Below are 15,531 nucleotides of genomic sequence, written 5' to 3'. Positions count from 1 at the left end.
TAGTATCAAAGAGAGTGTACTGTGACATCACATGACATACATTATATCACAATATTATACAACCCTCAGTTCCGGAGACGCGAGCTGATTGGTTGAGAAGTGTTCTATTTCACTACAACATCACGGTTTCCTCACAAACGCTGTATCACTCTGCTGAGACGACGTTTTTAACTTGTTACTTTGCCACAAACAGAAAACAGACACTTTTAAAATCACATTTCAGCGACAGCTGATTTGGTCCGACTCTGAAGACGAGACGACATTAAATTCCCAAACTGTCATCACCACTGAGCAGCTTTTCAGTCACAGCTGTGACAGAAGAACAGCTAAACAACCTGGAATCAGCCAGAAATGAACCCAGTACCATTCACCAAACTAAACGGGCTGTAAGACGCTTTACAGGCTGGCTGGAACAAAACAGCATTAAAACTGACAAAACTGAGCTGAACTTGATATTGTGACAGTTTTATGGCTCAATCTGATTTAGTCAGACTCTGAAGATCAGACTACACATTTGACGAATGGTATTGGGATCATTTTTGGCTGATTCCAGGATGTTTGACAGTTTGGGAATTTAGTGTAAGGAGCTGGAGAACAAACTGCTGGCTGTGCAGCGAGTGAGCGGTGCTCGTTACTCTGACGAAGGAACTGCAAACATTAAAACAAACTGAACGCTGCGTTGACGGCCCAGTTTATTCATTTTTGTAACTCAATTTATTCAACTGTTGTATAAAAGCAATAGAACACCCAAGATTGTGTGTTATCACGAATAACCTCACTTTTAATGTATACTCTTAAAAATCTTGGTTCTCCAAGGGTTAGTCAAAATGTAGAAGAAAGCATGGATGTTTTGTTTCACAACCATTTTACACAAAAACGGAAAACTAAATGTAAAAGTAGCTAATACACTGTGAAAGTACTTGGTTTGAGACACAGGACTAGTGACCTTCCATCACTCTATTATGTTCCTTTAGGCCTCTTCCACATGTATCCAGACATTTCTTCATTCACACCAAAAATCATTCTCAAAAATCTTTCTGTCCACAGAGGATCTCAAATACTTACACAAGCCTTCCAGTCCAGTAAGGAGCAATAATATCACATAAAACTGGAAGACAAATCGCTGGTGTTGGAACAAATCCTTGTATGTCCATTTTTGGCGTTTTTCATTTTTTGACATAGTTTGAAAACGCCTGTCTCCTTTTACATCATGAATACATTTAATGAGGAATGGACCAAAAGAAACAACTTGGAAAAATGTCTGGTTCCATTGACTTACATTAAAAGTAAAGAAGGTTTTATTCTTCTCCTGTAAAATGACCAATTTGGAGACTTGAGGTTTGTTCTGACAGCAGCGAAGTGTTTCAGAACAACATTGTGAGTGTAATTCACAAAATACAGAGCACTTGGAGATCTAACAAGGGTGTTATAAACAGAGTAAATGGTAATCTACATACAGGCTGTCAGACCTCCTTAAATCAGTATTTCACATGGGTTCAAAATCTGATGTCAGACAGAAAGTAAAAACTTAACAAGGCGAATGAAAGCCTACCACCAACTGCCATGGGGTGGTTTACATCGCCATCTCTCATATATACCATCTGTGAAATGTCCACACAGTCCTGACCAGGCAGAAATAAAAAACTGACTTCTTCAAGCTTTTCACCCTCATTTGCAATGTGGAGGTAGAATTTTTCTCCAAATCTGACGTTGATTAATGGTCATCGCCATGCATGATTAGAATAACTGAGGTGTTTTTGATATATGCAATGGAGTTGACTAAGTGCAGTACAACAACAACAACAATAATGATAATAATAATAATGTTTATTTATACAGCTGTCATGCATCCCTCTGGCTCTCAGATGCACTCAGACTCCATCCATCACATGACCCACGTGACTCCTGACTCGTGACCTTTCCTCGTGCTCCAATCAGTTCATTCACCAGAATACTAACTCTATTCACCTCTCTTGTTTGCCATATGACCATAGTAGTTTAGTCTATAAGCCCGTATTGCATCTATCCAGATCTACTAAGCGTTCTATTGCATATGTTGTTCCTGTTTATGACCGTTTTGCCTGTTTCTTCGACTCTGCCTTTTTGCTGGATTGTTTGCCTTCTGTTATGTTTATATTTTTGTACTGGCTTTTCTGGATTTGACCCATGCCTGCTTTCTGACCATGAACCTGGATTTTGATTCAATCAGCAAAGCCTCTTTTACTCCTTTTAACCTCGAGCTTCTGAATCTTTCTGCCCCGTTACAACAGCACCTTTCATACATTAGAAGCGCAGCTCAAAATGCTTCACACTTCACTTACTGCTGTCCACAGAGTTTAAAACGGCACCTGAAATTCTTCTCTCCTTGCGTATGATGGCTTTTCATGCTGTCATCCACATTTTTATTCTCTGGTACTGGCTCTTGACTGCTTTCCTCTGTTCATGCTCTTCTAGAACATTCCCCTCAATTCGTATGGTTCTAGAATGTTCTCCTCAGAAGCTCATATGGTTATCAGTCATTTTTTTGTTGCTTTTGTGTAGGACACTGCTGTCCCTTGTGGGTGACTCATTATCTGCTAGAGGTATGTTGACCTCACTACTGACCCATGACACCCCCTCCATCTCTCCATCCAAAAAGAAAGATGAGTCACCTCTCACTGCCTCCCCATCGTATCTCCCCTGTCTACCACCTCCTGCCTCTACAGAGCCTGTGATTCATCAGCCTTCCGCATCAGAACAGCTTTCAGAATAAACTCCGTCTCCTGCTTCGCATGGCATGACCCGTCCAAACAGACGCAATAGGTCAGGCCTGCTTTGTGTCATATTTCTCTTACGCAACTCTTTGCTGAGTCTTGGGTCCTTGGCTGAACTCCACTGATGCATCTGAAGTGACAGGAATGTCTTGCTCTGTACTTTTGCTCTACAATTGTTCTAACAAGTAGAATGAATTCATTTTTCTCTTTTATTTCAGGAGTTTACACACAAAAGTGAAGTCCAACGTTACAAGTTGATATGTTGTTGTCATATTGCCCTCCTGGAACAGTGTGAACGAGGGATAACATTCTAGAACAGTGTGAACGAGGGATAACATTCTAGAACAGTGTGAACGAGGGATAACATTCTAGAACAGTGTGAACGAGGGATAACATTCTAGAACAGTGTGGATTAGGGAGAACATTCTAGAACAGTGTGAACGAGGGATAACATTCTAGAACAGTGTGAACGAGGGAGAACATTCTAGAACAGTGTGAATGAGGGAGAACATTCTAGAAGAGTGTGAATGAGGGAGAACATTCTAGAACCGTGTGGATGAGGGAGAACATTCTAGAACCGTGTGAATGAGGGATGACATTCTAGAACAGTGTGAACGAGGGATAACATTCTAGAACAGTGTGGATTAGGGAGAACATTCTAGAACCGTGTGAATGAGGGATGACATTCTAGAACAGTGTGAACGAGGGAGAACATTCTAGAACAGTGTGAATGAGGGAGAACATTCTAGAACAGTGTGAACGAGGGATAACATTCTAGAACAGTGTGAACGAGGGAGAACATTCTAGAACAGTGTGAATGAGGGAGAACATTCTAGAACCGTGTGGATGAGGGAGAACATTCTAGAACCGTGTGAATGAGGGATGACATTCTAGAACAGTGTGAACGAGGGATAACATTCTAGAACAGTGTGGATTAGGGAGAACATTCTAGAAGAGTATGAATGAGGGAGAACATTCTAGAACAGTGTGGATGAGGGAGAACATTCTAGAACAGTGTGAATGAGGGATGACATTCTAGAACAGTATGAATGAGGGAGAACATTCTAGAACAGTGTGAATGAGGGAGAACATTCTAGAACAGTGTGAATGAGGAAGAACATTCTAGAACAGTGGGAATGAGGGATGACATTCTGGAACATTGTGAATGGGGGATGACATTTCAGGAAAGTGTGAATGGGGGATGACATTCTAGAACAGTCTGAAAGGGGGGTGACATTCTTGAACAGTATGAATGGGGGGTGACATTCTAGGATGTGAAGCATTAGAACAGTGTGAATGAGAGATAACATTCTAGAACATGAATGATAACATTCTAGAACAGTGTGAATGGGGGATGACATTCTAGAACATGAATGATAACATTCTAGAACAGTATGAATGGGGAATGACATTCTAGAACAGGGAATGATGTGAAGCATTCTAGAACTGTGAATGTGGGGTACGACATTCCAGAACAGCATGAATGGGGATGAAATTCTAAAACTTGAAGCATAACATTCTAGAACCGTGTGAATGAGGGTAACCATTCTCGAACAATGTGAATGATGTGAAGCATTCTAGAACAGTGAATGATGTGAAGCATTCTAGAACACTGTGAATGAGGGATGGACAATAAAGGCCAAGCTATGGTATATTTCACTGTAGAGAAAACTCTACATCTCTAAAGTTCTTTCATAATTACATAAAGTAGGCATGCACTCCAAAATATCCATCCTTCGGTCAGAAACTAAAGCCTTCTGTCCACTCACTTTCTCAAGGGAAGGTAGCTCACACTATCTGAGTAACCGAGCTGTGCAGGAGAGTTCGAAGCCCTGTTCTTGTGCTGACTAACACAAACAGTTTGCAATGTTTTTTTCCAGTTAAAGTCAATAAATGTTTTAGCATTTACAATACAGGATGATACCTTTGCTGTTATTATCATAATATAACGGAATCCATAACGATGAGATGAAAAGGTCTTCTTTTAAATGAGCCACTATAAATGTGTGAAACACACTAACCTCTGTAATGACCTATTCGAGATTGATTTGAAACCATTGCGGGCGGCAGACCTCACAGTATTGACTGACTGTTCAACACGCAGAGTGCTTTTGAAAAGAGAAATCAATGCTAAAATGATTTGTTTATATTCCTTCAGTGTGCCTTTATCTTGTGGCTCATCCTAATTCGGAGCGTCCACTGTGCCATCCTGGAATAGGCAGTATTTGGTCACTGAAGTGAGTCAAGTACATTGAAATTTCAAGATGTATATTTGAAATCATAAAAATTCTGTGTTGAAATTCGATAAACGCTTCCAAAGCTGAGGGTCTCATTTTAAAAATAAACAACTGAAGCTTACACTGATCAGACGTAACATCATGACCACCTCCTTGTTTCTACGCTCATTGTCCATTTGATCAGCTCCACTTACTGTATAGCTGCACTTTGTAGTTCTACAGTTACAGACTGTAGTCCATCTGTTTCTCTGATACTCTGTTACCCTGTTCTTCAGTGGTCAGGACCCCCATGGACCCTCACAGAGCAGGTACTATTTAGATGGTGGATCATTCTCAGCACTGTAGTAATACTGATGTGGTGGTGGTGTGTTAGTATGTGTTGTGCTGGTACGAGTGGATCAGACCCAGCAGTGCTGCTGGAGTTTTTAAACACTGCAAATGGTGGCCACATACACTATATTTCCAAAAGTATTCAGTCACCCATCCAAATCATTGAATTCAGGTGTTCCAGTCACTTCCATGGCTACAGGTGTATAAAGCCGAGCCCCTAGGCCTGCAGACTGCTTCTACAGACATTAGTGAAAGAATGGGTCGCTCTCAGGAGCTCAGTGAATTCCAGCGTGGTACTGTGATCGGACGCCACCTGTGCAACAAGTCCAGTCGTGAAATTTCCTCACTACTAAATATTCCACAGTGAACTGTCAGTGGGATTGTCAGTGTCAAAGTGGAAGTGATTGGGAACGACAGCAACTCAGCCACAAAGTGGTCGGCCACATAATATGACAGAGCGGGGTCAGCGGATGCTGAGGGGCATAGTGCACAGAGGTCACCAACTTTCTGCAGAGTCAATCACTACAGACCTCCAAACTTCATGTGGCCTTCAGATCAGCTCAAGAACAGCGTAGAGAGCTTCATGGAATGGGTTTCCATGGCCGAGCAGCTGCATCCAAGACTTACATCACCAAGCGCAATGCAAAGTGTGGAATGCAGTGGTGTAAAGCGCCGCCACTGGACTCTAGAGCAGTGGAGACGTGTTCTCTGGAGTGATGAATCACACTTTTCCATCTGGGAATCCCATGGACGAATCTGGGTTTGCCGGTTGCCAGGAGAACAGTACTTGTCTGACTGTAATTGTGCCGAGTCTAAAGTTTGGTGGAGGGGGGATCATGGTGTGGGGTTGTTTTTCATGAGTTGGGCTCGGCACCTTAGTTCCAGTGAAGGGAACTCTTAAAGCCTCAGCACCAAGAGATTCTGGACAATTTCATGCTCCCAATTTTGTTGGAACAGTTTGGTGACGGCCCCTTCCTGTTCCAACATGACTGCAAACCAGTGCACAAAGCAGGTCCATAAAGACATGGATGAGCGAGTTTGATGTGGAAGAACTTGACTGGCCTGCACAGAGTCCTGACCTCAACCCGACAGAACACCTTTAGGATGAATTACAGCAGAGACTGTGAGTCAGGCCTTCTCGTCCAACATCAGTGTCTGACCTCACAAATGTGCTTCTGGAAGAGCGGTCAGAAATTCCTATAAACACACTCCTAACCCTTGTGGAAAGCCGTTCTAGAAGATTTGAAGCTGTTATAGCTGCAAAGGGTGGGCCAACATCATATTAAACCCTATGGATTAAAAATGGGACGTCACTCAAGTTCATATGTGTGTGAAGCCAAGAAGTATGTCAAGAAGAACACCAGGAAACTGAAAACAAAGCAATGTGATTTTTCCATATTTCTGCATACATGTGGTTCCCTAAAGAACCTTTCAAATGGATTGTACTTTAGAGAAGCTCTTTTAGCAACAATTCATGTGTGTGAAGAACCTTGTCTAAAGAAGCTCCAAATCTTCCAAAGGTTCTATATAAATTAATAGTTTTCCTAGAACTGTAGGTCCAAGTCAAGAACAATTTAGGAACAATTATTTCCTAAATGAATGCAGTTTGATCTACACATTTCAAAAAGACAGTACTTCAAGGGTTCTTTTGTAAAGGCACTAGTTCTGTATAGAACCACGTCATGCTTAAATGGTTCTTTACATTAATGGAGAAGTGTTTCAGCTAAATGGTTCAATCTTGTTTTGAGGGCGACACCAAAAAGGGTTTCGCTATTGTGCTGATGCCAAGCACGTGTGGAAAAGATCAACCTGTTTCGTTCTCCATCAATCTGAAGAACCATTTCAACATGCAAAGAACCATTTAAGCATGAAGTGGCTGTATACAGAACTAATGCCTTTGCTAAGGAACCCTGGAAGAACCATCTTTTTAAGATGTATAAAGCAAACTGCATTCATTTAGGAAATAACGGATCCCAAATTGTTGTCGACTTGGATCTACAGTTCTAGGAAAAGCAATTAATGCCTATGGAACCTTTGGAAAATTTGAAGGTTCTTTAGACAAGGTCCTTCACATGCTTCCATAAATTGGTACTAAAAGAGCTTCTCTGAAGAACAATCCATTGAAAGATTCTCTAGGCAACCAAAGGTATGCAGAAATACGGAAAAACCAATGGAATTTCCTTTTATTAAAAAAAACAAGACTGCTTGCTCTGTTGAATCTTAACAGGCCTGTGAATTGATCTTAAGGAACCACAAAATCATTGTGCCATCATGAAAAACGGCTACAGTGTGAAATATATTTAACATTTGTCACTATTAACCATCTAAGAACCTTTTCCAAAAAGGTTCTACACGGAACAATTTACAACACATTCTCCATCAATCTGAAAAAATGTGTCATCATGCAAAGAACCATTTAAGCGTGAAATGGCTCTACAAAAAACTCATGGTTCTAAATTGAACCATTACCTTTACGAAAGCTCCCTTAAAAAGCCATCTTTTGAAGTGTTACCGTTTCCTTTCTCGCGCCACAGCGGTAGCTGAGACACTGGTGGTGTTAAGAGGAGGTCGAGTCCGAAATCGTCTTATCCACTTCCACCGAGCCAAACAAGGCTTTTATTGATCTGCGTCAGAAAGACTACAGCATCTCTGTAAAAGCTGTTCAGGAGCTGAGCCAAAGCAAGCATATGAAAATCCTGAAGCGGCTACCACGCAGAGAGCTTTTAAGGCCTTACTCTCCTCGCTGATGCAGGAGTAAACAAACTCTCGGAGAGGAAGATTACGGTGCCCTGGGAGAGCGCTGGTGCCAGAGAGGTGGAGGGAGAAAGCTTTAATGAAGGTGAAGATGCGGATGGTTGCTGCTTCATCTCCGATACTGCACCCGTCCAACAGAACCCATCCGCTGCAGTCGATGGGCTTACCTAAACGTCCTCCAAACTACGTTTTCTCAGGGCGTCAAACTGCGGCAGGTCTCTGCTTTAACACGGCTGATCCGGCTCATCAGCTACTCCATTATCAGGCCCTGCTTTATTAGCGAGAGTTTCTCATCTCCTGTAAACATTATATGTTCTAGTGTTATGGTCAGTGCCACCTACAGTTTTGTGCAAATGTCAGAGACCACCCTTCAGTTTATTATCAGTTTATTCTGTTTGTGGTGGTCAACTTTCAGGGCAGTCATGGGCTGGAGGTTAGGGAACCAGAAGGTTGCTGGTTCGATTCCCTGAGCTGATAGTACATGACTGAAGTCCCCTTGAGCAAAGCACCTAACCCCCAACTGCTCCCTAGGTGCTGTGGATAGGGCTGCTCACTAGTGTGTGTGCGTTCACTAGTGTGTATGTGGTGTTTCCCTGCACGGATGGGTTATATGCGGATGCTAAATTTCCCTGTTGTGGAAGTAATAAGAGTTACTTAAAACTAATTAATTACGTTTCCAGTCAAAACCACCATTAAGGACACGTTGTAAGGGGGAGCGAGGAGGCGGACGCATACGCGGAGATAAGCGAGATTTATTAGGGGCAAATCCAGGGTCGTGGTCAGAACAGTCCAGGTTCATATAGCCGATGCGGACGGAACGGGAAGTAGACATGACAAAAACCAGAGCGACCAGCAAACAACCTTATACAAAGACCGATACAGGGATACAGGGATACAAAGATACAGATACAAAGACTGGCCAACGCAAAGGGCAAACACAGGGCTTAAATACACGTAACAATGAGGGACAGGTGATAACAATCAGGGGCGGAGTTACAAGACCAAAACATGAGCACATGGACAGGACTGGGAGGAGCCAACCGTGACAGAACCCCCCCCCAAAGGCACGCACACCGGGCGTGCCACACAGAACAAAACAAACCAACCCAACAAAAAAGCGAAACCCAGAGAAAGACAAAACTAAACTAAACTAAACAGGCACAGACACCGAAGCCAGAGCAGAGGTAGAAACGGGCACAGAGGCAGAAACGGGCACAGGGGCAGAAACGGGCACAGGGGCAGAAACGGGCACAGGGGCAGAAACGGGCACAGGGGCAGAAACGGGCACAGGGGCAGAACCACAAGGCACAGGAACAGACCCACAAGGCACAGGAACAGACCCACAAGGCACAGGAACAGACACAGACGGAGACACACCAGACACAGGAACAGACGAAACAGAACGAGGACAAAAAACGGAGGGAGGACGAGGAGGCACAACACAAAACGACGCTGAACGAGAGACGACCGGAGACACAGGACGAGGAAAACAAGAACGAACAACAGACCACGCAAAAGACAGGGGAACAGGCACCAGGACAGACACAGGAACGAAAACGGGCACGGAAACAGAAACAGGAACAGAAACAAAAGGGGACACAGGAACGGGAACCACAACAGGAACGGGAACCGAGACAGACACAACAGTAGGGAACAGGACAAAACCAGGGACTGAACAAGGCAGAAACAAAGGAACGGAAACAGACACAGGAGGCACAGAAGGACCACAGGGAACAGACACTGACGAGGGCGGGATGGGAGGGAACAAAGGGGATGTAACGTCCACGGAGGCAGGCGCGGGGCCTGCTGCGACGTCCGCGGAGGCAGGCGCGGGGCCTGCTGCGACGTCCGCGGAGGCAGGCGCGGGGCCTGCTGCGACGTCCGCGGAGGCAGGCGGGGCCTGCTGCGACGTCCGCGGAGGCAGGCGCGGGGCCTGCTGCGACGTCCGCGGAGGCAGGCGCGGGGCCTGCTGCGACGTCCGCGGCGACTGGCGGCGGGTCCGGAGGCGCGGCGACTGGCGGCGGGTCCGGAGGCGCGGCGACTGGCGGCGGGTCCGGAGGCGCGGCGACTGGCGGCGGGTCCGGAGGCGCAGGCGTGCCGCGGGGTGCGGCCACGGGATCAGAAGTGCCGCGGGGTGCGGCCACGGGATCAGAAGTGCCGCGGGGTGCGGCCACGGGATCGGGCTTTCGGGCTGGGGACCTCTGCTCCAACCTGGAGGAACACACAGATACTGGACCCACTCGGCCGTTCCCAAAGCTCACTCGAGCGATTGGCAGCTCGCAGTGACGCTTGCGAACGAGCCGAGTACCAAAAAACGGGTCATCTGAATGCTCCTTCTGTCTGACACCGTCTTGCACTGCAGGTCGCTCCTCCCTGCAGTGGCGCTCAAGACGGGCAGACCCAAGGCGCTTACCTGAGCTCTCGCCTCCCTTTCTGTAAGGGGGAGCGAGGAGGCGGACGCATACGCGGAGATAAGCGAGATTTATTACGGGCAAATCCAGGGTCGTAGTCAGAACAGTCCAGGGTCAATGAGCCGACACGGACAGATCGAGGGTAAGACATGACGAAAACAACCAGAACCAACACAAACAAAGACCAGGTACAACGATACAACGATACAATGATACAAAGATACAGATACAAAGACTGGCCAACGCAAAGGGCAAACACAGGGCTTAAATACACGTAACAATGAGGGACAGGTGATAACAATCAGGGGCGGAGTTACAAGACCAAAACATGAGCACATGGACAGGACTGGGAGGAGCCAACCGTGACACACGTTATTAATTTTTCAGCATCAGTGCAAAAAATAGAAAACATATTTTGCAGAAACTGAATTAAGTAGATGTCTTAACAACTGAATATTATATCATATATTATATATTTGTTTCAGTTTTTTTATATATTATTTATATTTTTTTTCAGGGTTTACCTTCATTGCAGCTTCCATTCTTTTCAGGAGTCTCACTCTCAGTTTTTCAGGGATATTTTTTTCCACACCTTCAAATTTCAGTCGTGTAGATTGGTTTAGCATTTTCTGTTCCTCACAAGTCAACTAACCCCAAAAACAAATTTAGACGAATCAGTCCACAAAACATACTTCACTTCGCAGATGTTCATTTTTGATGTTCTAGCTCTTCTTTTTGTCTCTTTCTCTGACCACTACACAGAGGAAGGTTGAACAGAAACACCTGTGATTTTCTCACAGGTCTTCTTTTTGCACCTTGCGTGGTTGTTAGGAGTCCCGGTTTGACTTTCCTTGTCATTGAAGTGGATTATTTTATATCTAATCTTTTCAGAAATCTGCCTAAGTTGTTTTGATGCACATTAGAAAGATATTTGAAGGCAGCTGAGGTGAGTTATGGAAGCTGCTTGTGTGAACGTGACTGTCAGGCAGGGACGAACAACAACCGTTTGGAGTCTTGTGCAGGTTTCCAAGCCGCTTCTCCGTCAGGGTCGCTGGAGCCTATCCCAGCAGTCATCAGGCGGAAGGCAGAGACACCCTGGACAGGTCGCCAGTCCATCAAAGGGCAGACAGACAGAAACAGTCACTCACACCCAGGGGCAATTTAGCATGTCCAATTGGCCTGACTGCATGTCTTTGGACTGTGGGAGGAAACCGGAGAACACAGAGGAAACCCACGCAGACACAGGGAGAACATGCAAACCCCACACAGAGAGGACCCCGGTCGCCCGGCCGGGGAATCGAACCCAGGCCCTCCTCGCTGTGAGGCGACAGTGCTACCCACCACACCACCGCCTTGTAGCACATACACAAATCATAACCAGAAAAGCAGAACGAGATACTGACTGCTCAGAGTTGCTTAGCATAGCTAGAACAAGACTTCGCAAAGAGCAAAGCCTAGACCCTATACAACAATGAAGGTCAAGTGACATAACTACGCTAATAGTCAGGGTATAGTGACCTCTGTAGGCGAGGAGGTTAAACTTCAGCAGTGGACGTGAGAGTATCTCTTTGAATGGACACTGCTGGAACTCTGGGTTTGAAGACTAGAAGGATGGAAGAGTTAAAGTGGTGGTACACTCAAAAAAATGAACCAACATTGCTGTTGGACCTGCAAAGTGAAAATATGTGTACATTATTTGCATGAATTCTGTTGTCTTCAAGTAACTTTTTTACATAAAAGGAACAAAAATGAATGGAAGTGCATATCGATGAATGAAAGGTGTTCTTGTTAAGTCAAAGAGAATTCCATTCTAATAAAACCGAAATAACTTAAATTCTGTTCCAGCAGTTGAATGTTATGTTGTTTTTTAAAAGTCCTTGTACACTGACACTACTCTGAATGGAAATGTGTGGCATAACAGAATTAAGCTTATTCGACAAGTTGTCTTTTTTAGTTTAGATGCACAAAAGGAAAGGGTTGCATTAAAAAAAAGCTCATTTGTGGTCCAGATGGGCTGCATTTCTAGCCCACTGCATCATGCTCCATGAGCGCGTGCATGTAGAGTACACTTCTATCAGTCTGTTAGATCTGTTTATCTGTGTAGATCCTTAGGTATTTGTATCTGCTTAAGAGGATGCAATCTGAAAGCAGGGCCTGAAATGAACCTGGTTTTGGTGAGTTTAACAATTTTTACCTTGCAGGGCAGCTTTTAATTATTTAATTATTATTGTTTTCCACAATCTTCTTCTTCTTATAATAATAATAATACTACTACTAATAATTATAATAATAATAATAATAATAATTAGTAGTAGTAGTAGTGGTAGTAGTGGTAGTGGTAGTGGTAGTGGTAGTAGTGGTAGTGGTAGTGGTAGTAGTGGTAGTAGTAGTAGTAGTAGTGGTTGTAGTAGCAATAGTAGTAGTAGTAGTTGTAGTAGAGGTAGTGGTAGATATAGTAGTAGTAGTGGTTGTGGTAGTTGTAGTAGTGGTTGTAGTAGTAGTAGTAGTGGTTGTGGTAGTTGTAGTAGTGTTTGTAGTAGTAGTAGTAGTGGTTGTGGTAGTTGTAGTAGTGTTTGTAGTAGTAGTAGTAGTAGTGGTTGTGGTAGTAGTAGTGGTTGTGGTAGTTGTAGTAGTGGTTGTAGTAGTAGTAGTAGTGGTTGTGGTAGTTGTAGTAGTGGTTGTAGTAGTAGTAGTAGTGGTTGTGGTAGTTGTAGTAGTAGAGGTAGTGGTAGTTATAGTAGTAGTAGTAGTAGTAGTGGTTGTGGTAGTTGTAGTAGTGGTTGTAGTAGTAGTAGTAGTGGTTGTGGTAGTTGTAGTAGTAGTTGTAGCAGTAGTAGTTGTAGTAGAGGTAGTGGTAGTTATAGTAGTAGTAGTAGTAGTGGTTGTGGTAGTTGTAGTAGTGGTTGTAGTAGTAGTAGTAGTAGTGGTTGTGGTAGTTGTAGTAGTGGTTGTGGTAGTTGTAGTAGTGGTTGTAGTAGTAGTAGTAGTGGTTGTGGTAGTTGTAGTAGTGGTTGTAGTAGTAGTAGTAGTGGTTGTGGTAGTTGTAGTAGTGGTTGTAGTAGTAGTAGTAGTGGTAGTTGTAGTAGTGTTTGTAGTAGTAGTAGTAGTGGTTGTGGTAGTTGTAGTAGTAGAGGTAGTGGTAGTGGTAGTGGTTGTGGTAGTTGTAGTAGTGGTTGTAGTAGTAGTAGTAGTGGTTGTGGTAGTTGTAGTAGTGGTTGTAGTAGTAGTAGTAGTGGTTGTGGTAGTTGTAGTAGTGGTTGTAGTAGTAGTAGTAGTGGTTGTGGTAGTTGTAGTAGTAGAGGTAGTGGTAGTGGTAGTGGTTGTGGTAGTTGTAGTAGTAGAGGTAGTGGTAGTTATAGTAGTAGTAGTAGTAGTGGTTGTGGTAGTTGTAGTAGTGGTTGTAGTAGTAGTAGTAGTGGTTGTGGTAGTTGTAGTAGTAGTTGTAGTAGTAGTAGTTGTAGTAGAGGTAGTGGTAGTTATAGTAGTAGTAGTAGTGGTGGTTGTGGTAGTTGTAGTAGTGGTAGTGGTAGTTATAGTAGTAGTAGTAGTAGTGGTTGTGGTAGTTGTAGTAGTGGTTGTGGTAGTTGTAGTAGTAGAGGTAGTGGTAGTTATAGTAGTAGTAGTAGTGGTGGTTGTGGTAGTTGTAGTAGTGGTTGTGGTAGTTGTAGTAGTAGAGGTAGTGGTAGTTATAGTAGTAGTAGTAGTGGTGGTTGTGGTAGTTGTAGTAGTGGTTGTAGTAGTAATTTTTTTCTACACACCACAATTTTTGATGTACAACCAACACATATCTCACTAATCTTCCACATACATGAGAATAGGTTGGTTGTACTTTTTTGGGCTGATCAAACAGTCTCAGTTCTGTTCAGAGTCCCCTGATGAGTCTGTCTGAGTGATGTTGAGCAGACAGCTTCCTAAACAACCTGTTGTCTGTTCGTTCGATAAAAAGATAAACAAATCATTTAAAAAACGAGAAGGAGGAGAAGTCAGAAAACCTTTGGTGTTCCCATTATCTTTCCGATATGACTTCACGTGTTTGGTGTTACTTTTGACTGGAAAGAAACATCTTCAGAAGATTTCAATCTTAAGCGAGTAAATCATTTAAAGAGCCAGTGTTCTACATTTTAAATCCTCAGCTCAACTTTTAACATTCGCTTGATTTTGGAGTAATTTTCCAGCCTCTCCTTATCCCTTAGAGTCAATCAGACTGTCTCTGCTCCCATGTTTTAATATATGCACATGACCTCTTCTCTGATTGGCTGCGCTGTATTGTACACATTCAAAAAGCAATCGGGACTGAAACACTTTCAAAGACTGCATTGTGAACAGGTGGAGCTAAGCTGCTGTAGGCTATACACGGATGTAGGTTAAAGGGCTCATGTCCAACATTTTTCTTGCATTTTAATTTTCCACCTACAGAGTTAATGACATTTTATGTACCAACAATATCAATAATTCATTATGCTCACTATGCTTATTATCATCACATGACCACATTCCACCCTTTATTTATCCCTTAGATTTAAACAGGCTGTTTTGTTACTGTGCCATTAAGACAAATACATGCAAATGAGCCCTGTTCTGGCTGGCTTCTCTTACAGAAAAAGCACAGAGAGCTAAAACACTCATTATAACTTAAGTGTAAATAGGCGGAGCTAAACTCCTGAAAGCAGAATAGGCAGATATGTGTAAATGTGTTGGTTTTGTGACATCACAAAAACAGTGAATTCAAAACAGGCTGCTTTCCTAGCTTAGTTTCCATATATTGGCTATACAGGTTTGAGAGTGAACAGTATGTTAATATTTTTAACAGTCCTACACCAAACACACACATCTTCTAAGCCACTTCTCCTTCTGGCTCGCGGAGGGTGCTGGAGGCTATCCCAGCAGTCATAGGGTGGGAGGCAGGATACACCCTGGACAGGTTGCCAGTCTATCGCAGGGAAAACCACCAAACACTTTTATTGAAAAAGTTCTAACTTTCAATGATATTAGCTCTTTAAAGTGTTGGTTTATGTGCCATCACAAAAGCAGATGATTGAAACAGGC

The sequence above is a fragment of the Pygocentrus nattereri genome, chromosome 3 (assembly GCF_015220715.1).
Source record: "Pygocentrus nattereri isolate fPygNat1 chromosome 3, fPygNat1.pri, whole genome shotgun sequence".
Classification (NCBI taxonomy): domain Eukaryota; kingdom Metazoa; phylum Chordata; class Actinopteri; order Characiformes; family Serrasalmidae; genus Pygocentrus; species Pygocentrus nattereri.
Note: the sequence above shows the minus strand (reverse complement) of the source record.